We start from the raw sequence: 21,916 nt of genomic DNA, 5'->3' as shown, positions 1-21,916 counted from the left end.
AGATGTTAGAGTCCTGGCATGGATGCTGAGGAACAGCTGTCCTGTACAGCATGGTCTTCTTCACATTCCCACTGGATGGAGGTTGGTTCATGTTGAATTATTTTTTAAGGAACTGTGGTTTAGTATGCAGTATTTCTGGGAATCATATGAACACTTTTGCTGGGAAATCATTATGAGAAGGAAATGCCTTTATAAGGGCCCCTGTATAGGTTTCACATCTATTAGAATTTTCTCTTGGAGACAAACCCCAAGGTCATCACTGTCCTGCAGCCAGCTCCTCTCTCCCCTGCAGAAAGTAAGGTTCTTTGCTGGAGATGGGAAGAACCAACATTGACCAAGGATGTGAAGCATTGGCCTGCAGGCTCAGTATGGGGAGCTTGGTACTGATCCTGCAGGTGACCCTGGCATCATGGTTTGGCCACATTTTGCCAAGGAGAATGGCAAAGGAATAGAAACCAAAAGAGTCAAGAAAAAAGCCTTCACTTTCTCCTTGCCTCCCCAAATCATATTTACTATAGTCTCCACCAAATTATACTTAAAATAGCTTTTGTCTGTTGCTATTTAGTCATTTAGGTTGGATCTACCAGCTACATTAACTTGCCCCTATTGTACTACTGCAGTTGGCTTGTTGCCATCCTCCCCCCATGGGTTTTCTACAGATCTATATTTCAAAGTTATGGCTCTTGCAAAGCTTTGCTGTGTGAGTTCAGACAAGCTAAAAAAAAATTAGTCATGTTTCCTCTAGCCCTGCTGCTTTACTAGGCTTCCTATTTGCAATCAAATTATTTTTAATTTTGACCCTGTTCCCATTGTTTGCCAGGAAGATAATCATCTTATCTCGCTGCCGGGATATTTCTCTCCTTTCTCATGTAGTTTCAGATGGATTAAATAAATACCCCTTACACAAAGCACACCACGCTGGGCGAAAGGGCATTTCACCATTGCTGGCTGACCTGAAATTTAGGAAATGTCTCCCGTTGTTTGGAAAAAAAAAGAAAAAAAAGATTGGAAGGATTCAGGCATGCCATAACGGCAGCTGTGCTAATTGTAGGCACTCGGTTTTTATCCACCTCATAGTAGCTTTATGGAAGTATGTGGGTGAAGCTAAAAGTTTGTGAGTGTCACTGGCTTGGCTTACCAGTGCTGAACAAGGGCCATAGGTGACAGTCATCCAAGTTTTGTTAAGGGAAAAGGCAAACAATGTCTGATGGGTCCTGTGGGACCCTTCTGCTCCTTCTTCCCAGGTGAAACCACATTAAGATCCATGCAGGAAACAGGGTATCCCCCACTGTGCCATCCATCCGGTGAGGCAGGTTTTCACAGTGCCACCCATGGACACTCTTCTCCCCCTCCATAATTCTGGAGATCATATCAAAGGCACTTAAAAGGGAGCAGGTTAGCCCACTACATTTTCAGGTCTGATTTTGAGTCCTTTCCAAGGGAACGATGACTGCCCAGCAGAGATGAGAAACAAGGCTGCCAGCTCAGAGCGAACTGAGTGGGGAAGATCAGGTACCTCTCGGACCTTTCCAGTTTCTCCAGTATCACTTCTATGGAGGAACTGGCTTGTTAATGCACAAACAACAGTCACGCCATGGAAAGTTGTATGGACAAGTGACACCGCTCAAAACCGAGCTGCTTTGTTTTGTGTTTTGTAACCTTCACCCATATACACTTTCCTACTGCTGGATGCTGAGTGGTTTACCTCCAGCTTCCTAATTATTGAAGCGCTGCTGCTTGTATTTTACCGCAGATGAGGAAATGAGGACATATGGCTTTTGTGATAAGAGATTTATGTGAGCTGTCTCTGCAACAGCGCTGCAACTTTCTATACAAGTCCATTTATAAAACAAAACATGTGTAAACAGTCAGGTTTTGATTGTTTCGGTGATTTCTTCCCCCTCGTGACAGATGTAAAGGAAAAACTGTAGGTTTCCACTTGATGCACGCAGATAAGTTTATGGCCAATGGGAGAGATCCCAGTTGCGGTAAATGAGTCTCTACTTCCCTTGATTTCTGTCACCTAAAATCCAGCTCCACGTGGATGGATGGGCAAAAATACAAAGAAACTCAGGCTTGATGGCTGCTTTTGATTCCCTTTCAGCTGTAGGAGCACAAATATGCCTGAAGGGTTCTGCTAGGAGCTGCTTTGTCAAGAATACAGTAACAAGTGCAAAATCAATTGAAATGGCAGCTGTAATCCACTGATTATAATGGGTGGCTTTAACTACACCCCTGTAGATCAGTTACGTTTACAATCAGGAGAAATAGGTTCAAGCAGCAAAACCCTATCAAAGTCAGTGGCAACAAAGAATGCGACAGACAGGATGTACATACCTAAACCCATGTCTGGACCATGCTCTGTCAGACCTTCTCTTATCCCTTAGACTCTACTCAACAGGAGCCAGCTGCAAGGGATGGAATTTTGGTTCTTTTCAGGAAAAGTATCAAGATTTTCTTCGAACTTTCTGGGAAGGTGGGATGGAAATGCAGGATGTCCTCTGCAATTTTTGGCTTTCTTGTGGTTTTAGCTGTGAATGCCACAAGGACAGTATTTCTTGTGCTATTTTCCACAATATTCAGGTGTCAGATGAGCCCACAAATATTCTGAGGTAGTTCTGATCTTACCTGAGGAAGTCTAAAGTGGCTCTGTTTGCAGATAGGTAGTGTAACTCTCCAGGGCTTTCAGCTCCACACCTTTCATCAGTGTGATATATAATTCACCTTGCAAATACTGTTTTGGTAACAGGAGTTCCAAGCTCCGTGCATACATGAAAAAGCGACACAGAGAAATGCTCTCCAACAACATTTGCTTCACAACTCACCCAGAAATCAGCTTCTCTTCACTTTCACTTTGTCCTTTTTGGACACGTTTTTCCCTCTGTTTGGGCAGAGAAGGTGAGTCACGGAACACAGGCAGTGTGGAAACTTACCTTCAGCTATGAAAGTGCATGTGATGACTACCAGGAAAAAACCCCAAACATCCATACAACTCAATGTCACTGTAGTCACACCCAGCTTGGAAGAAGTATGAGTTAAAACTTGTTCCTTTCAGTTGATCGACGCTGCTGGTTGCTGCATGCTGCTATCTTCCTCTGTGTGTCACACTTAGCCTTCAGTGTTTGTTTTCAGAGATCTGAAAAACCCATCTTGTCAGCTGCGTACAGTTAGATGGATGGATATAAACACTGCCTCAGAGAGGGCTGGGGGAAACCCCTTTGCTCTGACCCCCTCACAGAGCAACTTTCTAACTCCCAAGATGGGGCGTTGCAGTATTCCCGAGTGGTTGATGGGTGACAGCACATGGAGAGTGTGCCTCTGTTCTGCTGTTGGGTCTTCATGCTCTGAACCCTCTCCTCTAGGACGAGGCCTGTGCATTTTATCTTCCAAGTGCAGGAATGTCTCTTTCCTTTTAAAATACGGTTGCTGCTGCTGCCACCTACCTTTTAGGCTGAAGTGGATGCTGGATATATCCCGTACACAGAGCCTGGGAAGGAGCCCAGCATTTCCTCCTCAGCCCAAGGAGGTTTAAACCCAGGCTCTAACCCACGAGGTTAATTCGTTGTGTGGGCAGGAGGTGTTACCTACTGTTTGTTTTCTGCCAAGGAAGAGGAAAGGTTTCAAAACCCACCAAGCCGGAGAGATCACTTGTTGCTCTTGCCTGGCTGTGCAGGCTTTCATACAGCAGATCTCAGCGTCTGATGCACAGAGCATACGGTCCTATCAGCCAGGCAGTGTTTCATGCAACAGGAGAGGAAGAGAAAGGCAGCCGGGAAGCATGCAGCCCCTCAGCAATAGGGATCTGAACCTGGTTCACACCCTTCTCAACCGCTCCACGACACGGCTCTTGCACATAGAAATGCCATCCACAAAGGTCTGTCCCCAGCAAACCTCTGCATACATTCTGGCATGCTCTGGGAACGGCACAAACCCCTCAGCAACACTGACATGTATGGTCTGTGCGTCCTGAGCAGGTTTTTTATCCATCAGGTAATCCCAAATTACTCAGCTTTGCAGCAGACAGAACAGGTGGGAAATATTTAAGCAAAATAAATATGACTTCTCTATGGGTAATATCTTTAGGTGGGACATAGGACAGCTCTATCCCTCTTTTTCCACCTGCTTCTCCACAGCAAACGGCAGACCCATGATTAATCTTGGGTGAGGAGGAGCTGCAGCCAACGCAGGTCTGCCAAGCCCAGGAGCTGCCATGCAGAGGTTTCAGCATCACAGGCTTGTGTCTACGTGCTGAAATCCCACCCAAGCCCATTACCAGCTCCAGCCTTCAGCTGTGAAGCAGTACAGTTCCTGAGTAAGAAATCGGTTTCTTTACACCAAGTTGGAATCATTCCTATACGGTTTGCAAACTAAGTATAGGAATGATTTCACCAACCGCCAATACGCAGCCGTCTCGATGGGAGAGAAAGCCCGACAGACGTCTCACAGCACACAACAGCTTTATGCTGCCGTTTAGGACAGGAAGCAAGAAAGGATATTATATCAAACAGAAGGCATGGGAGAATTTCAGGTTAGACAGAGCATACTTAGTCACAGAAGAATTGGGTCGGTGCTCTGGGACCTGTGTTCACTTCCTGCAGGAACCCTAACATAGCCCAAAATAGTAGCAGTTAGGTAAAAGCCAAATATCTTCCCCTTTTTCTCCCCACAACAAATACTAATGCTTACGTCATTAAAGGAGAAGCATAAATAAGAACAGCCTGGGGCTGCGATTTGCAAAGTTCTTGGTCTGCGGATGAGCCATCAGCTTTTCTTCTAGCTCACTATTACCCACTTGTGCCATCAAACTTTTCACTGAAGATATTATCAGGATGATGTAGTCCTTCATCTCCACCCCAACATGTATGCCAGTCAACTAGGAACAACCAGAGCACACATCTACATGTTTTATGTGTGGCACTGTTTTCGTCTCGCCAACTGGCACATACACCAACACGGCATGGGACAGCATGCACCAAAGAATGGTTCCTAAGAGCATTTTGGACACTGTTTTGGAGATGAAGGGAAGGTTTGGCTGCATGGGTACAAGGAATGCCATGTTGTCCTCACAGACAGAGAATAGCCCACATCTATTTTATTTCCCTGTACAAAGCCACTACAATCACTGTGTGCAGCACACTGGTTTTACCAGAGCTCTCCTCTGTGCCTCTCTACCAGGGTTTCACTCCTCTCCGGAAACATGGTGAAGGCTGTCAGCCAGCACTTGTAGGAGAACACGTGAAACTACGCGCAGAGCCACACATCTCCGCCTGTTCTTCTGCCAGGCTTTCTAAATGCTTCCAAGAGGAGGCAGAATCCGGGGCAGAAACCTAGCACGCCCATCAGCAGAGAGCTGTTGACATTAATGGAAACAGGCTTCACACATATCATGATCCTTATATTGTTTAGGAACACCCTAGAACTGAAATCCCTATAGCGGGATTCCCGGGGCATCAAACATGTTCAGAAAGGAGAACCCACTTGGAAGAAGTTTTCAGCAGTAATTGGAGCTTGCCTAACTGATTCCCATTAAACCCAGGGGGTTTTAAAAGAGCTGCTTGTCTCTCAGTGCTTTATAATACTTGAACCTGGAATCCTGGGGTCCTGTGCCTGGTTCCCAAGGTAAACACATATGCTTTATTTCAGAAAGGCATCTGCAGCACAAGAATTCATTACATACATCCCTGATGGGCAGCAGCCAAAGCATTTCAAATGTGCCAAGTTACCAGGATTTTATTAAAAGCTGTTAAGAGTCAGAGGGAAGGTGCAGAGAAAGGCAATCTCCTTCCCAAAGCCAGGTGGCTTAGGATAGACTTACGCCGCTTCCCAAACGGATGAGGCAAGCTGGAGTCAGAGGTTCCTTCCAGCAACAGCTCGGTCCCCCTGGATGTCTCTCTGTAAGCTGCACAAATATTCTGGGGAGGGGGAGGGAGAGAGAAAAGAGTGAAACCTATTCAATTACATCAAGATCATGGCTGGCCCTAGGAAAAATCATTTATGGAGTGAGGGAACCCGGAGCGGTTTGGGCTGGAGCCATCTGCTGTTATTTGGTATATACAGAATCGGTTTCTATGGATTTTATTAATAGGTCACGCGATTGTATATGAGGATGTGAGACCCGAATCTCTCAGGAGGGGTCCCTGACGGGGGTTTCTATTGCCTTTATAGGCAATGGCTCAAACTTTCTTGCAGCAGCAAGTCCTTGAAAACTTGTGGGCAATGGGTCTGGGTTTAGGATTCTGCACATTTTTCTCTCCCCCACCCACCTCCCCCAAATCTTGAACCGACTTTGTTCCTGTTCCTCTCCACAACACATTTACTAAATGGGGAAACGGGCAAACACTCACAGAAATATTCTCACTTTTTCCATTGTCTGCATGAGTTTTCTCTCTTTCCCACCAGCCTGCGTGGTACCAGGTACAAAACTCAGGTCCCACTTTGACCTGCTTTTCAGGCACAGGGCTCTTGCTGGCCCTTTGCTCATGTGTCAGTTTTGCATTTACACCACCATGGGCTCTCCCCATATGGAGAGTGGAGCCCAAAAGGATTTGGACACACAAGAGAGGATGTGGACCTGTTGGAGCATGTTCTGAGGAGCCATGAAGATGTTCTGAGGGCTGGAGCACCTCTGTTATGGAGACAGGCTGAGAGAGCTGGGCTTGTTCAGCCTGGAGAAGAGAAGAAGACCTTAGAGCAGCTTCCAGTGCCTAAAGGGGACAAGAAGAAAGCTGGAGAGGGACTTTTGTCAAGGGCGTGTAGGGATAAGACAAGAGGGAATGGCTTTAAACTGACAGAGGAGAGATTTAGCTGAGATCTGAGGCAGAAGTTCTTCCCTGTGAGGGTGCTGAGGCCCTGGCACAGGTTGCCCAGAGAAGCTGTGGCTGCCCCATCCCTGGCAGTGTTCAAGGCCAGGTTGGATGGGGCTTGGAGCAACCTGGTCTAGTGGAAGGTGTCCCTGCCCATGGCAGGGGGCTGGAACTGGATGAGCTTTGAGATCCCTTCCAACCCAAACCGTTCTGTGATTCTATGGCAGGTGGGTGTAAATTGGGGGAGCCCAGAGGCTGCTGTACCTCCCACAGGGATCTGCCCATGCATCCCTAAGGCGCTCTGGTGAGCAGGCTGTGACAACAGGAACAGCCCAGAGCCTCCCCTTCCCTTTGGCCTTATCTCTGTCTCGCTCCTGCCTCAGTTCCCCCCAGAAGTGGCAAATCCAAACCAATTCACCAGAGCGCAATCCCTTCACCCCACCCCACCTGGCTGCGTGGAGGCTCTGCTGCGGGAAGGTTTCTCCAGCTTCTCCAAGGCTGCAACCCCCGAAGTCCCATCTCTCGGGGTCAGGAGGTCTCAGCACCGTTTCTCTCCATCAGGTTAATCCCATGTGGGACCTCTGGGTCCCACCACCCCTATTCCAGAGGGTGCTCCCGCGGTGGCGCCCCCCAGTGGCGCGGCATCCCGCTCGGTGTGGGCGGAGCCAGCCTGGCCCCTCCTCGCCGTTCTATTGGCCGCGGCGGCGCCGCGCGTCACTGCTTCCTCCTGCTTTTGTGCACCGCCCCGCGTCCCGCTGCTGTCGCCGCGCCGAGCGGAGCCGAATCTGTCCGACCCGACCCGAGCGGATCGGAGCCGACCAAACCCGACCCGACCCGAGCCGAGCCGACCCGCGGGCACCGCGCTGCTCCGAGCCGCCGGCCATGCCCCTCCGCGGGTAGCCGCGCCGCCGGTCCGGTAAGTCCCTCCGCTCCTAACTCGCGGGGACGGGGCGCTCCGCGGTCGGTCCTTGCACCCGCTGCGGGTTCGTTTCGCTCTTTCAGTTTGTTTTTAACTGTGTTTTTCGCAGCCGTGACCCATAGTTTTGCAGCCGGGTCCCGGCTTCGGTCGCTTTTTCTTCCTCCCCTTTTAAGTCCTCCAAGCGGGGCTCGTCCCCGCGGGCAGGTGGCTCGGGAAGGCGGGGGGGTGAGCAGGGGCTCGCCGTGGCGGGGGATGGTGTGTGCGGGGTGCGGAGCTCGGGCAGCACCGGCCTCCCCTTGGGTCACTGACCTTTCCCAGCACAGCCCTCGCCTCCTGGTAGCGCACTCGGGTGACTGTTTTCCCCAGTGTTTATTGCCCGGTGCCATGAGCGTACCTGGAAGCCTGTCCCGGCTGCCGCTGACTGACAGGACAGCCCCTGATGTCAGATCCCGCTTTCGGGGTGCGTTGAAGTGTTGAGCCGGTGGGTGCGTGGCTGGCTGCAGTCACTTGGGTCCTGCCTCGGTGGAAAGCAGCGTGTCCCGTGAGCTGTGGGGATGCCCAGCCCGGCCTTCACTCTCCATCCTCATCCTGAGCAGAGTCCCCCCTGCACAGCTTGTCCTGAGTGGTGAGGATGGGATGAGCGGCGGGGAGGAAGGCTTAGCGGCGGGCGATGGAAGCCGGTACCCGCATGGCATGAGCGGCCGTGCCTCCTGGCAGAGCTGGGAAGCTGGATTTCCACCTGGATGGAGTGACAGGCTGTCGTGGGGAGCTGTGCCGTGAGTCAGGCTGCTGCTCCGGGAGGATTCATTCTGCCGGCACCAAACCTCAGCCCTCCGCAGCCGCCGGGGAGCGGAGCGGAGGTGGGAGCTGTGCGCCAGCAGCAGTGGGTGTGCGGCGGCTGCTCGCCAGGGCCCGCCGGCGGCCAAGCGCGGCTGTCGCTGGCCCGGCTCAGCCTGGAGAGCGGTTTCACCCGCGGCTGCTGCTTTCATCCTCCTCTTCAATTCCTGTCTTGTAATCCCGTGGTTATTGGAAGTAGACCCGCTCCTGGCGCGGTGCAGGGTCTGCATGCATTGCGGGTGCGTGGACTGAGAACACAGGGCTCGTTTGGGGTTTGGAGACTTGGGGTTTGTGTGATCCTGGGGATATCCAGGGTCAAGCTCTTTTGCTTCTTTGGTGTGATCGATTTGGGGAAATTTCCTTCTGTGGCACCACATGAATTTATTTCCACTTGGACACGTGCAGTTTGATGTAGCTCCATGCAGGAGTTGTGCCTGGAGCGCAGCTCTTGGGAGCTGTTCTTAAGGTGTGCAGGAGATCGGCTGTGTTTGGGGGCTTGCCTGTGACTACCTGTGTCTCGTGATACCTGTGCCAGAAGGTCCTGTTTCCAGAACCCCTAATTTGGCATTAGTTATAAACAGGGGCTCAAGGTTTCACAGGGCTCCTGCGGACTTGAAGCACACCTCCATGGCTGGGCTCAGCCTTTTCCCTAGGAAGGCTTTACAGTTTCTAAAAGCTCCTCTGTTGGAGGCAGGACATGAGGCTGGATGGGCTGCTAGCCTGGCGGGATGTGGATTTAAAGGATCTTTTATACCTTCCTTCTGTAAGCGAGTTTTGGTGCTGCAATTTTTTCCATGGGTCTTAAATCTCCATCAAAACCCCACAGCTCTGCCCTGTCAGTGTGTGCTGATAGGTGCTGCATTTCTTTTTTTGGAGGCTGTTGGAGCCTATGAGGGAAGTGTGCTCATGCAGAGAGATGTAGCCTGGATTTTCATCCAGGATGGGAGACTGCATCACGAAGAACCAGCAGTTGCGGCAGCTGGAGGAGCATGGTCCTCTCTCCATCCCTTCCGAACCCTTGCTTGATGATGCTTTGTGGTGTGAGTGTGCCGCTTGGACTCGATGTGTTTCCTGAAGTGATGGTGAGGGAAGATGCTGGTGAGGATCGCACAGGGTGCCCGGCTCCCCGGCAGAGTGGCGGGACGGAGTGTGCTGCCGCAGCGTGGAAAGTGATGTGCTTCCAGCCCTGCTCTCCTCAGATGGATGTGGGAACCAGAGTGAAAGCTGGCAGCATCTTCTGATCTGGCCCTGCCGTTGGAGACCTGCTAGTCGAGGCTAGAGGGAAGTGAGTCAGGGTTTGCTGTTAGAAGGGATGTCTTTTATTAGACTGCTCTGTGAATACAGGCTGGCTTTGGAGCATACACGTCTGTCTACACATAGAAGCAGCAAACCTCAGAGCTGAGAATCAGGAGGGAGTGATTGCTCTGAGCTTGCCTTGGTTCTCCTAATTGAGGAGATCATCTGAAAGAAAGGAAAAAGAAAAGATATTCAGCTGCAGCTGAGCCTGTAGACTTCATCTGCTCTAAGGAAGCACGGTTTTTCTCTCTACAAACCTCTGGACTCTGTTAGATCCTGACATCCAGCACAGGAGGGGGACACGCATCCCACATGCCAGCCTTTCTCGGGAGGTGGCCAAGCCCTTTGCAGCCCGTCTCCCGCGGCAAAGAGCTGCGGGTGATGGGGCTGGTGCATGCTGATGCCTGGCAGTAGCAGGAGGCTGCTGGGCTCAGTCATTTCCACTCCCTCCTCTGGACATAGTGCAGGCAAGTGCAATGTGCAGAATGTCAGCTGTGCACCAGGGAGATGGAAAATGCATTACAGAGCCATAAGAAGCAGAATATGGAATTCAACTTACTATTTTTTATTTCCTCAGACTCATTTTAGAAAGGCTATAAATGGCCCCACTGATCCTGAACCTGGAGGGTTCACCCTCAATCCCCGGGCTTTATTTATTTTCCTATTTAAGCTCCGCAAGGAGAAATGGGTGACCATGTGTTTGTGGCGAGTCCCTGTGGGGAGCAGTTCCCTGTGCATGCTAGCTCAGGGCCATGTTTCTTCCTGGCACCTTTTCTGCCTTTACAGAGTGCTATGTGAGATGCAGAGGTTGTCTCAGTTGTGCCTAAAACATGCTGTCTCCGTGAGCTTGCCCTGTGCGGCGTGAGCCATTGTGTGATGTGGTGAATGCTGTGGTGAGCATCAGACGGATGAGACGAATGGTTTTCTGTCTGTGTAGGCGCGGGTGGGCACGTGTGAGCATGGGTATGTGGGCATTTTTGTTTGTTTTCTGTCTGTCCCTGCAGTTCTCATCTGGTCTGGCCAAGTAATCTTCCCATTACTCACTAAAATGCCTACTGGTATCCAGCTCAAATCAGTCTGTCACAGTTCATCTTTAATGACACAAGAATTTAAAAGCAAAGATCTCCTTTAAATTGATACCTTCCTCTTCAAAGCCACTGGGGAGCTATTCCCTGCAGAAAACAGAGTAAGGGGAGCACGCTGCAGTGGGGCTAGCAAAGAGGTTTGGGGCTGCAGGCTGGGGGTACGTGGCTCCCTGCTTGGTTTCAGTGCTGGGGCTATTGCTCCAGGAGCTCTCTCTGGAGCCGCGGGGCTTGCAGCCAAGCTGAGCCGGGGATGATGGAAGATGCAGCATCAGCGTGGCCTGTAGTGGGGACCCGTGGAAGAGTCTGGCCTAAAGCCAGCTCACCTGGTGCTGCAGTGGCTGTGGTGGAAGGGTTCAGCGAGATGGGGGGTGTGAGTTCATAGCTAAGCCCTGTGGTGGCTGCTTGCAGCTCTTTGCATTACTTCCCTGTCTCTGTGACCCAGGGTGGGGATGTGTTGTTGCATGTCATCACTGTGTCTGCTCTCCGGTGCCAGCTTCTGTTCCCAGAGCACTTGGGACATCTGTGAGGGCTACCCTGGGGGGTTGACCTGGACTTTCTGAGGATTTTAGAAGTCAAGGGTGAAAGGTATACTTGTACCCCCCTAAGAGAGGGGATTCAGCTCCCAAAGGCATTCCCCCAACTTTTTTTCCTACCCTGGGTGATCTAATATAAATGCTAGTAGAGACCAAGGGACTCTGAAATCCTGAGCTGGAGCCTGTTTGGCTCTCCTGAGTTAAAATCCAAAGTGGCCACCATTTTATGCAGAACTCATTGTCACTTCCCTGAAAGCTCCCTTAATTTTATACTCCCCACTCTGCAAGATGATCCGGGGCAGCCCAGGGAGGACAAGTCACAACAGCAATGAAACTCAGGGTGGAGCTGAGCCAGGGTTTGGCTCAGCACCATAGAACTGCACGGGACAAAGTCCGGTTGGCAACGCATGCTGCATGCCGTGCCCAGCAGTGAAGGCTAGATCCTGGAAGGAGCTGGCCAAGCTACCTTGTGGGCTGCTGCGTAAACAGCATGTGTGCAGGCCAGGTCCTCAGAGTGGGTGGGAGGGTGGGTTGAGTGTGCCCGTAGTGATTAAACACCAAGTTGCTATTAAAAATAGCCCTGGGTGGATTAGGGGTGCCCTGCAAACCTGCTATGGCCAGGAATTTGCGTGCTGGATACCTGATTGATAGCTAGGTGGTTTGGAGGGAAAATGACTGTACAATTGCTTTGGGAAAATAATTGGTGAGATAAGAAGTCTTTGCGAAGGAGGCAGGAATGCCTTAAATCCAACACTGCTGAAGGGTGTTGGTGGCCTCCGCAATGCTTCGAGTGCTCTTGCACTGCTAGGACTGTCCTGTCCTGTGTTTGTCTTGTTCACATGAAAGTGTTTCTGGCTTCCAAGTGGCCACAAATTCCCAAGGGACTACTGAAAATTTTGCACGTAGCAGTTGTTAGCTAAAACATCACGTGCAAAAGTGAGCCCTGTGTTGTGCTATGGCTCTGCTGTTGCTGTCGTGGTTCAGAGGAACATGTTACTGCTTTGGGGTACCTGTTGAGGTCAGTCGTTGTTGAGGTTGTCCTTGTCCTTGTCCTTCAGCCCTCAAGTTGTTACGCAGTTGGACTAGATGATTGTTGTAGATCCCTTCCAACTGAACTGTTCTGTATATGTACATGGAAGCCCTTCATGATGGTGGATTACTTGGGTTGCTTAGTGCTTTTGTGCTACAACCTTTTTGGGGTTTTGTGGTTAAGCAGCAACAAGATCATTATAATCTAGTTGTAAACTCGAAATAGTGCAGTGCCTTCCATGATAAGAACCTAAAAGAATCATGCAGATACTTGATCTCTTCATAGTGGGCTGTTTGCACCTTTTGTTCTGCAAGGTGGCATCCCAAGGCAATGAGGGTCCTGCAGAAGGGTGGTGGTCACAGGGTGATGGGCATATCTGGCTCTTGCCAGCTCTCAGTAATGGGGGAAGTCTTGTCTCTGATCCAGGCAAAAGGTTTGAGGCATCCCCTGTGCTGTGATAAGGAAGACTTGGTTGGGGAACATGGCTTGGGGAGAAAGTGTAAGGTGAGGCCTGTAATAGCTGGTGGTGAAGGTGAACTGAAGGAAAGGTGTGTGAGCATGCACAGAAACCCTGTTTTAAATACACCCTTCCTTTCAGCCTCTCACCATGTCCTCTCTGCCACTACCTGGGGCGTGCTCTTGGGAGGACTGTCCCTTTTTTGTATGCTGGATCAGTGCAGTGTTATCACAAAGGGTGGCTGATAATGTTATCTATAAGCGATGGGTTGATAACTCACCTTGATATCTGCAGCAAAAATAGCTCGGTCACTGTGGAAGCGGGTGGTTGGAGGGAGGTGTGTGGGCTGAGTGGTCCGGGAGTGTGCGGGCAATGAATAACTGCTACTTGGAAATCAGATATTTGGGCTTACTTTCCTTGAGGTTGGTCAACGCATTGATGTAGTATGGAGTTGTGGAGCAGGGCTTGGGTTGCTGAAATGATAAAGCATCCTTCAGTAAAGATACCAGGCTGGCTCAAGCTTCTGTGAAGCTTGCCTTGCTCATGCAAGGTGCTCACGCTGCACCTGTTTGCCTTTTACCACAAAACCACTGCAGTGATCCCTCTGCTGCAATCCTTCTACTGGCTTCGTGCTTGGAGAGTGGCTTTTGGGAAACCTGAGCACCCAGTTAATAAACTGGTGGAATGCATTTGCTGCTCCTTGGTCTTAGTCCCTCGGTGCGGGTGCTAGCAGAGTAGCAAGAGTCATTAGAGAAATATGCAAGATATTTCAGTTATTTCTCTTTGGATGGTCCTGGTGGCAAATAAAGAGATAAACAGAGGCTGTGTTGAGCTGTGCTTAGTTTATTGCATCACTGGTTTTATTGAAAGGTTCAAGGTCCAGCTCTGAAGGTTGTTGCTGCCTGGGATATGCCCAGCGGTGGGGTGCATGCAAGCTGCTCTCAAGCTGTATGGTGCTTTGCCAGAGGGAAATGGTTAGGGAAAGGTGTTTTACTGCTCTTCCTGTGAATTGCTGCTGAACCGTGGCTACAGGGGGCCAATTACAGTGCCTTGGAAGAACCATGATGGGGCAAGTCCTGGCATGCTTATTTCTTGGGTCTACATTGGAAAACTGCATTTGGGATCCTGCTGGCCCCCAAGAGCTGCTGCTCTGATGGTGGCAGCCAGAGGAAGCCCTGCTAATGTCTCCTGTTGTGGCCTTCTGTGTGTTGAGGCTGGGAGGGGACCATCAGGGCTGCCTGGATGTGGGTCCACACAGCCTGGTGCTCTCTCCTGCTCCCCATCTTTGGTTTTCTGCTAGGAAAGATCATGCTGGCTTTGGTGGCTATGAGGATCTGCTTCACTGGTGGCCTGGGCTGATGTCTGCTTACTCCCCTTCTTGCGATACGCTTACTTTTGCCTGTACAGCCAGGGAATAGGAAGTGCTCCTGGGTGCTGACTTGGGTCATGGGTGGCTCTGATGAAAGGGCACCTGTGTTTTTTTCTACATACCCTGATGATGGTCTCCGTCCGAAGACAGGTCTGGTGTCGCCTCGTTGGCAGAAATGATCTCTTGAGCATGAATGATTTGAGGATGCAGGCCTGCTCCTGCCTATTTTTGTTTGGAGTGGGGGTGCTCGCTGAGGCTCTCCACAATGCTCTCCCCAAGATGCTGCAGTCCTAAAGATGTGCACGATGTGTGTCGCTGTATTTCCTGGCTGGTGACTCAAGAAAAAGAGATGTTTAATCATCATGCTCTTTCAGCAGCTTCACCTGCAACATTCCCGGTGTGACTAATATCTGGTACATGCCTGGTTGGCATCGGGATGGGGCTGTAAGGGGTGAGGATGTTTTTTCTGTTTGCAGCTTGTGTTATAGGAGGTGGGGCCAAACAATCAGCTTTTGGACCCCAAGCAAAAGGTACTGAAGATTGCAACCGTCCTTTGTCTCTGGAGGGGAAGGCAGGGGATGAGCTAGTTCCAGTCTTAGTCTTATGTCCAGGAAATCCTGTGCTGGAGAGCTTCCCTCTCAGGAAGCCGGTTGGGCTGTCCCAGGGAGGTGATGTGGCATACTGCACTTTTGTCCTGGACTGCCAGAGTCCCAGAGCTGTTGGGATTTGGACGAGATGGAGGAAGGCCTCCAGTACCTGGTTCATCATTACATGGGAAGCTGATTTGCCTTTTACAGCATGCATTGCCAGCGAGGTGCAGTTTGGTGTCTTACCTCTGTGGGAGCCTCTCCGGCAGCAGTGGCTGTGTGTTTGCTGCGGGAGTCACCAAGAGGTGATGGAGGTGGGAGGTGTTTGCGGAAGAACATAGGATGTGTTGGAAAGGATCTCCCCTTGCTGCAAAAGGAACCTCCCACCTCCATGATCTCTCTCGGGCTGGATTTCAGGTGGGTGCCTTGGAAATGTATGGTTGAAAGATTCTAAACTGCATTATGGAACACCACCATCTTCATGGAGGATCACTGAGGGCTTTGAGTGGTGCCCCTGTAGTAGCTGCCCTCACCCAAAGAGGATGGTAGGGGAATGGAATATATATAATACATATTTCAAAAGCCTGCTTCTCCCTTTGCAGTGTTTTGGTAACCTGCATGCGTGTATATTGCATGAGTCTTGAGGTGGTGGTAGACATAGCAGTGTTCTGCTTAACTGCAGATTGGCATCCTTCTGGTTATTAGCTTGCAGTCCTTGGGAAATAAGAGCAAGCAATTTGGTCAGGGACTGTTAAAAGCTTCAGTACATCTTTCATGTGCCTGTGTGCATATATGCATAAAGTTCTGCGTGTATGTGCTGGAATGGTTGGAAGAGGTTGGGTGGATGAAGCATCCTGCAATTCCTACTACAAGCTTGCTTGCCCCAGTGTTAATTTTTGGGCTGGTGGGCAGCAGGTTTCCTGTCTGCCCTGGCTCGTGGGGAGAGCATGGGTAAGGGACTTCTTGCTAATCCCTGCCTTCATCTGTTGCTTCCCTCTCTATTTGCTGCCCATAGCAGGGATCTCTGCCTGCTCTGAGAGCACGGAATGGGAGGTGGGAACCCCTGCATGCAGGGATCAGGACGATGGGGCATCCTGTCTGCTGAATGCTTTGCTAAATGCTATTATAGGACATGCTTTGTGGCATGTCCTATAAAACCTCCTGCGAGGTAGACTTGCCACAAGGCTCTATTTTGGGGCTGTCTCTGACGTAATCTGTCAAGAAATGGTCTGCTCTTTGACTTACTGCTGAAAGCCTGGTTGTGGATGGGTGACCAGTTGATTACCTAGCATTACCAAAGCAACGAGTTGTTGCTTTCCATGACTCATGAAAATGCACTGTAGGCTCTCTTAAGAATGGCTGAGATCATTTTTTGGCTGGGTTTGGGCATCTGGTTTCCTTAGCAAATAGCAGTGGGGGTGGAGGGAGGGGGATTTCCAAACCCGTTTCTTTGTATGTGTGATCTGTTTTTTTAAGCTCACTTAATAACTTAATTCATTTGAAAAAGGGGGAGGGGGGGAAATCCCAAACCCTGTAACTTCCACATCTGTTTAATTTTCGTAGCATGTCTCATTGAATCACGTTTTGCTGTAAGAACGGGAAAGGTGCTAATAGTATTACAGAGCTGTATGCTGTGTTTCTCCTTTTAAAAACATTACGGGTAGTATTTTGCTTTTAAAGCAAATCCTTCTGGGGAAGGAGAAGGAGGTGCAGAGAAAATTCTGAAAACAAAACCATAACTGCATCAATTTTTTTCTGGTGGATACTGTTTGCTCAAATAGAGGACTCTGGTTCTGTAGCGATGCTGCAAGGCAGAGTATTAGCAAGAGGTGGTTTAGACTTTGGTCAATCTGGTATTATTTTTGTAATTAAAAAAAAAATCGTGTTTGTAGACTCTGGATTCACTTTGTGGTTTTGTCTGTGCAGTCTAAAGGGAGCAGCACTCACATCACTGAGGAAATCAGAGCAGCGATAGCTGTGCGATAACTTCAGATAGCAGGAGGTCCCCAAGTGTTTTGCCACCACTGCAGCCAGGTCGCAGCAGCCTCAGCAGTATCCTTCCCAAGGCTTCCCACCTTTTAGATGGCACCTGGGAGCAGGCAGAGAGAAGGGAGAGGAAATCCTTGGCAAGCAGAAGGTAATTGTTTGAATAGGCAGATACATGGAGTGGTGGATTTAGCGTGCTTGTGCTTTGCAGGTGGTGGTAGGAGCGAGGGTTAGGCTAGTTAAACAGTGTATACAGCAATGTGAGCCGAGTTCAGGAATTTGATAGATGTGGACTGACCTCTGGTGCTGTCCATGTTCTCTGCCAGTGCTTGGCCGTGGTTAAGATCTGCAGCTGGGGCAGGCAGAAGCATATCCTTGCGTGCTGTGGGAAATGGGTTAGAGCTGCCCAAAGACTTCAGAGGGGCAGCAGATCTGTCCTGGGAACAGCAGGAACACAGAAGTGTAATTGCCCAGCTGTTGGCCAGGGGTGAGTGGGAACAATGTGGCTGAACAGGTTTGTGCTCACTTCCTTGTAATCTCAAAAATGTGATAATACAGAAACGCAGAAACATTTGCCAGCGAGAACAGTGAGGCTTCCTTTTACTGCCCCTGTGCATGTCCTGCGAGGCAGGAACAGCTGAGTTGACATCGTCTCTGCCTGCACGGCTGATGAAAGCAAATCCTTCTTGCTCGAGGAATGGCACAGCTGGGCTCAAGTCGGGGTGATGGATGCTACCCCCTGAGCTTGGCTCTGGGGTTGCTGCCTGTGCGTGCACCCTGCACCTGAAGCTGCCGTGTGTGCCATGATTTCCCATGTCCTTCCTGTTCTCCTCCTCCTCTGAACTTCCCTGTGTCTCAGCTTTGGGCATAGTGGGTAAAGACCACGGGTTTAATGGGTGACTAACCAGTTTAATGACCACAGGAGGAGCTGTGGCTGCCCCATCCCTGGCAGTGTTCAAAGCCAGGCTGGACGGGGCTTTAAGCGACCATATCTAGTGGAAGGTGTCCCTGCCTGTGGCAGGGGGTTGGAACTGGATGAGCTTTAAGGTCTCTTCCTACCAAAACCATTCTAGGATTCTGTGATTGAATCAGAAGAGTTGTGTTTACCTCCTTTTCCATGCTATGCCTAGCACAGCACACCCTAGATCAAAGTCTTGTAGATCTTAATAGCTTTCTTCAATGCAAAAGAAGGAAATAAATATGACCTGCAGTCTTGTCTTCATGGTGCTCATGGATATTTGAATGTGGGCCAGAGTTCATTACTCTTCAGTGGTGGCTAGCTGCAGCCCATGTGCCTGCAGTGCTGTGGTGGCTGGCACAGGAGGCTGAAGCACTGCCCCACGGCTCAGCAGCAGCACGGGATGAGGTCTGTAGGAGCCAACAAAGGCTTCTTCAGAAGGTCAAGTCCTTATTTACAGACTAGTTACTGCCATAAGGTATTTCTGCTGGGCGAGACCTACCAGTGGCTGTAAATCCAGTAGTTCTGGTGAGCAGAGGATGCCAGCAGATGAGCTGGCATAGCTGACTTCCAGGGCTTTACCCTGCTTGATGCTGGGTATAAGAAGTGGAAGGAAAATTTGGAAAACTGTTCTGCTGTATTATTATTAATTTTAATTTTTATAACTGCTGTGCCTTCATATCATTCCCCAATGCATAATGCTCTTTTGACTAAGGAGGCCAGCACTGGGGTTCCTCAAAGGGGCTACCTAGTTTCTAGGCAGGTGTTGCTATGAAAGATGTGTTTTCTCATCTGTAACTTGCAGATGGTGATGTGGAGATGTCCCCAAATTAATCATTCCCTGCCCAGTCTAAGCTTTCCAGTATATAGTGTTGGGGGAAAAGAATCCTGGATCACATTGTTTCATCCAAAAAAAAATGAATAATTAAGTTTGAAATAGTGATTTGGTTTTAAATCTTTTTTCTGTTTCTGTTTGAGCATTTCAAACTTCATGATTTACATTAATTTCCTCAGTTTTTATTGACGTCTACAAGTACTTCTTTTTAACAAAAAAAAAGGAAGTGTGGATTCTGATGTAATCATGTGACTCTAGGAATTGGGTGCTCATGAAAAACACTGATTCCTGTGAGCATTGGCAGTGCTCAGGGTCATCCCGTGGTCCAGCAGCTGAACTGAAATGAAGCAAAACCTCCTGACTCCCCTTTCAGCATTACTTCTCCATCCCTTGGTGTCCGTCTTGTTGCAAGAGATCTAGATTGTGTGGCTTTTGGTTCGTTTTATGGTGTATGGATTATGTTATAGTTTATATGATAAAAGGTTTTTTCCTTACATGGTGAAATTTGCAGATCTGTGATCCGGAGGCTCTCAATTGCTCTTTGGATTACATGTGATGGTCTCTTGCAGAAGAAACCTTGCATATTGGTACATGCTTTGCATGGACATGCTTTGGAGATGCTGGAGTAATGTAGCTGCTGGACCTTCCTCTGCATTTTAGAACTAAGAGATGGCCTTGCTGCTGCTAGTGACATCAATCAATGCCAGTGCAAAATCCAATGAAAGATGTCTTATCTGAGCTGTACTATATACTCTTCTCCCCAAACACTTTGGTTCCTTGCATTTCCCTTTGTGGGGTGGTTGGGATTGGGTTTTTCAAGCTGTTTTCTCAGGCTGTTGTGGGAGGCTTGACCTGGCTGGTTGATGGAGGGGATGCTTGCTGTTTGTTTTCTTGCCAACCTGCTTTCTGCAGAAGTATCTTGAGTGCCTTTCCACGTTGGACAGGATCAGGCTGGAGTGCTCAGAGAAGCACAAGTGCTCTGATAATATAGAAATGAGGTTCCTGCACTGCTTGTGGCTGCTGAGACGGGAATTATGGGTCTCACTCGGGTGCCCCTGAGCTCACTGAAGCCAAAAGCCAGGAAAATGGAAGCCTTCCTTTGCTTAACTCTCCCTGGGTAAGTCCTGTTAGCGTGAGTGAAATAGCAGCTGGAAAACGAGATGTCTTCAGAGGGCAACGCTCTCCCAACATAAGCAGGCAAGCAAAGCCAGCATGTTTCTCTACAACGTGGGAGATATTTATCCTGTGACTAAGCATAAAAGTTAAGAGATGGAAAAGGTCCTATTAGATCATCTCGTCCACCTCCCTTCTGGCGTGCAATTTTTCTCCCTAGTGTATATTTATTAATAGGCTGTTGGGCAGACAGGAGTAGTTTACTCTGGGTACTATGGAAGCATAGCAGCCAGCCTGTGCAGGTGAGGGACTCTGCACGTGCGTGACTTGACTTGCACGTGCACAAGTTGCTTGCAGCAACAGGATCTTGTAGAAACGGGGCCAAAAGCTCTAGACTCGACATTCTTTGCATGCTTGGAGCCTTCCCATTGACTTGCTGGAACTCACTTTGTGCAGGCATCAGCTCGAGCTTGTCTTTTTTTAATGCTCTAGGAATAAGCTAATTTTACTTTATGATGGAGTAGGTGGCTTGAAAACTAATATTAATAGGGGGAAAGAAAAAATCAGAAGCCTTTTGGTAAGGAGAGGTCAGCCAGCTAGACATCTGCACAGCTGGTCTGGGCTCCATGATCTATGGCAGTGGTGTGTGTGAAGACTCCCAGAGGAGATGTCAGAAAGGTGCAGGTGGAAATGCTATTGCTATGACAAACAGATCAGTGCTGGAGTTTCAGGCCAGAGCTTGGGGACCATGAACACTGCTTCATTTATTATTCCTCAGTAACCATAGCACAGCCTCATGCACGTGCATTTTTTTCCCTTTTGCACTCCCCGATCTCATTTGCAGCTCAGAGTACTCGGCATCTCCCAGATTGAAATTGCTGAGTGTTGAGTATAAAGGGACAGATTCTGTCCTTAATATATATAAATATATATATTATATAAATATAATAAAATATAATGACAGCCTATTAATAAATATAATAATTCAGGGAAGAGGTACGGCATGTGCTCACATGGGGTGGAAGCAGAAATTTCATATCCAGGCATGTGCTGAACTGCCTTCTCCTATTGAGACTGTGTTGGCTTTTGCATTTAGGATCTCTCTGCTGGCCCCAGAGATGTCTTCTGGTCAACGTCAGTGTGAGATAAATATTTAGGATTAGAAATCAGTACCGTTCTGTGGTGCAGGTGAGCAACCGACCTGTTCTGTCACCAATGGGATGTTTTTGCTGGTGATGGCATTGTGTGTGGGGTGTGATGACCTGTTTCCTGACATGGTGCATTTTGTGTAGTTTTCTGGAGGTGTTACAGGGCATCTCTTGGCTGAGCAATTGCTCTGTTGAACTGGGAGAAGCTATCCCCTAGATCCATGGAGGTTAGGGGCTGGGTGTTTCATGGCACAGACTGTGTCTCTGGCACCAGTGGTCTTTCTCTTTGCATGTTCTGTGGAAGTGACAGTATCGCAGATGACGTTTTCCGGGAAAACTTCCAACACTTGTAAACGAGCTCTGACATGGGCTTCGGCTCCCTTGCTTCAATCAGACATCTTCTAGTGAGGAGGGCGCTGGAGAAGGCCACGGTGCATGCAGGGAGCAAATCTGCCTTATTATTATTTAATTTAGAGAAATCTTGGTCTAAAGATGTAAAAAGCAATTGCAGACACTGTCTGGACACAGCCTTTCCTCATCAATTAGTGGCATTAAACGCTCAGCAGGGAGGATTAATTAGAAAACTGAAATCTTTCCATCGTGACAGCCTTCTGGTTTCCATTGAAATGCAGCTGAAGAACTGGAAAGGCTTCTGTATTTTGTTTTGATATGCAGGCATATGTTTCTTTCCATCCTGGGAATTAATTCTGTCTGTCTGTAACAGAGCTGTGGGAATCAATATTGAGTTGAATTGTATTTCTCCAGAGCTTTTTTCTAAAAGTAGTTGACTGTTTCCCCACTGTGAAATAATAAGTGACTTGATTTTGGAGCAGCTCAGCAGCTAGTCTTCCAGTTCAGAGGTGTTATGTGGCTGCCTTGATGTTTCAGGGTTGGTCCATGGTCTCCCGAGGGTGATGGGCTTCTCAAAGTCTTCAGGTCATACTTCCTTTGAGATGGCTG

At 49.2% G+C, this 21,916-nt stretch overlaps 1 protein-coding gene across 2 annotated transcripts in view; it reads left to right on the top strand.

Moving 5' to 3' along the window:
- Positions 1–7,557: 7,557 nt before the first annotated feature.
- LOC115609418 (mitogen-activated protein kinase kinase kinase 3-like) overlaps positions 7,558–21,916 on the top strand; it is an 80,518-nt gene continuing 66,159 nt past the window's right edge. Inside the window, exon 1 of one of the 2 annotated variants that reach the window (XM_030489615.2) lies at positions 7,558–7,719. The gene's annotated coding sequence lies outside the window, so the exon portion shown is untranslated. The remainder of the gene's footprint in view (positions 7,720–21,916) is intronic. The other variant, XM_030489626.1, reaches the window with a different exon arrangement.

This window comes from Strigops habroptila, chromosome 1 (assembly GCF_004027225.2).
Source record: "Strigops habroptila isolate Jane chromosome 1, bStrHab1.2.pri, whole genome shotgun sequence".
Lineage (NCBI taxonomy): Eukaryota > Metazoa > Chordata > Aves > Psittaciformes > Psittacidae > Strigops > Strigops habroptila.
The sequence above is the reverse complement of the archived record's forward strand: the minus strand, read 5'-3'. Positions and strand labels throughout refer to the sequence as shown.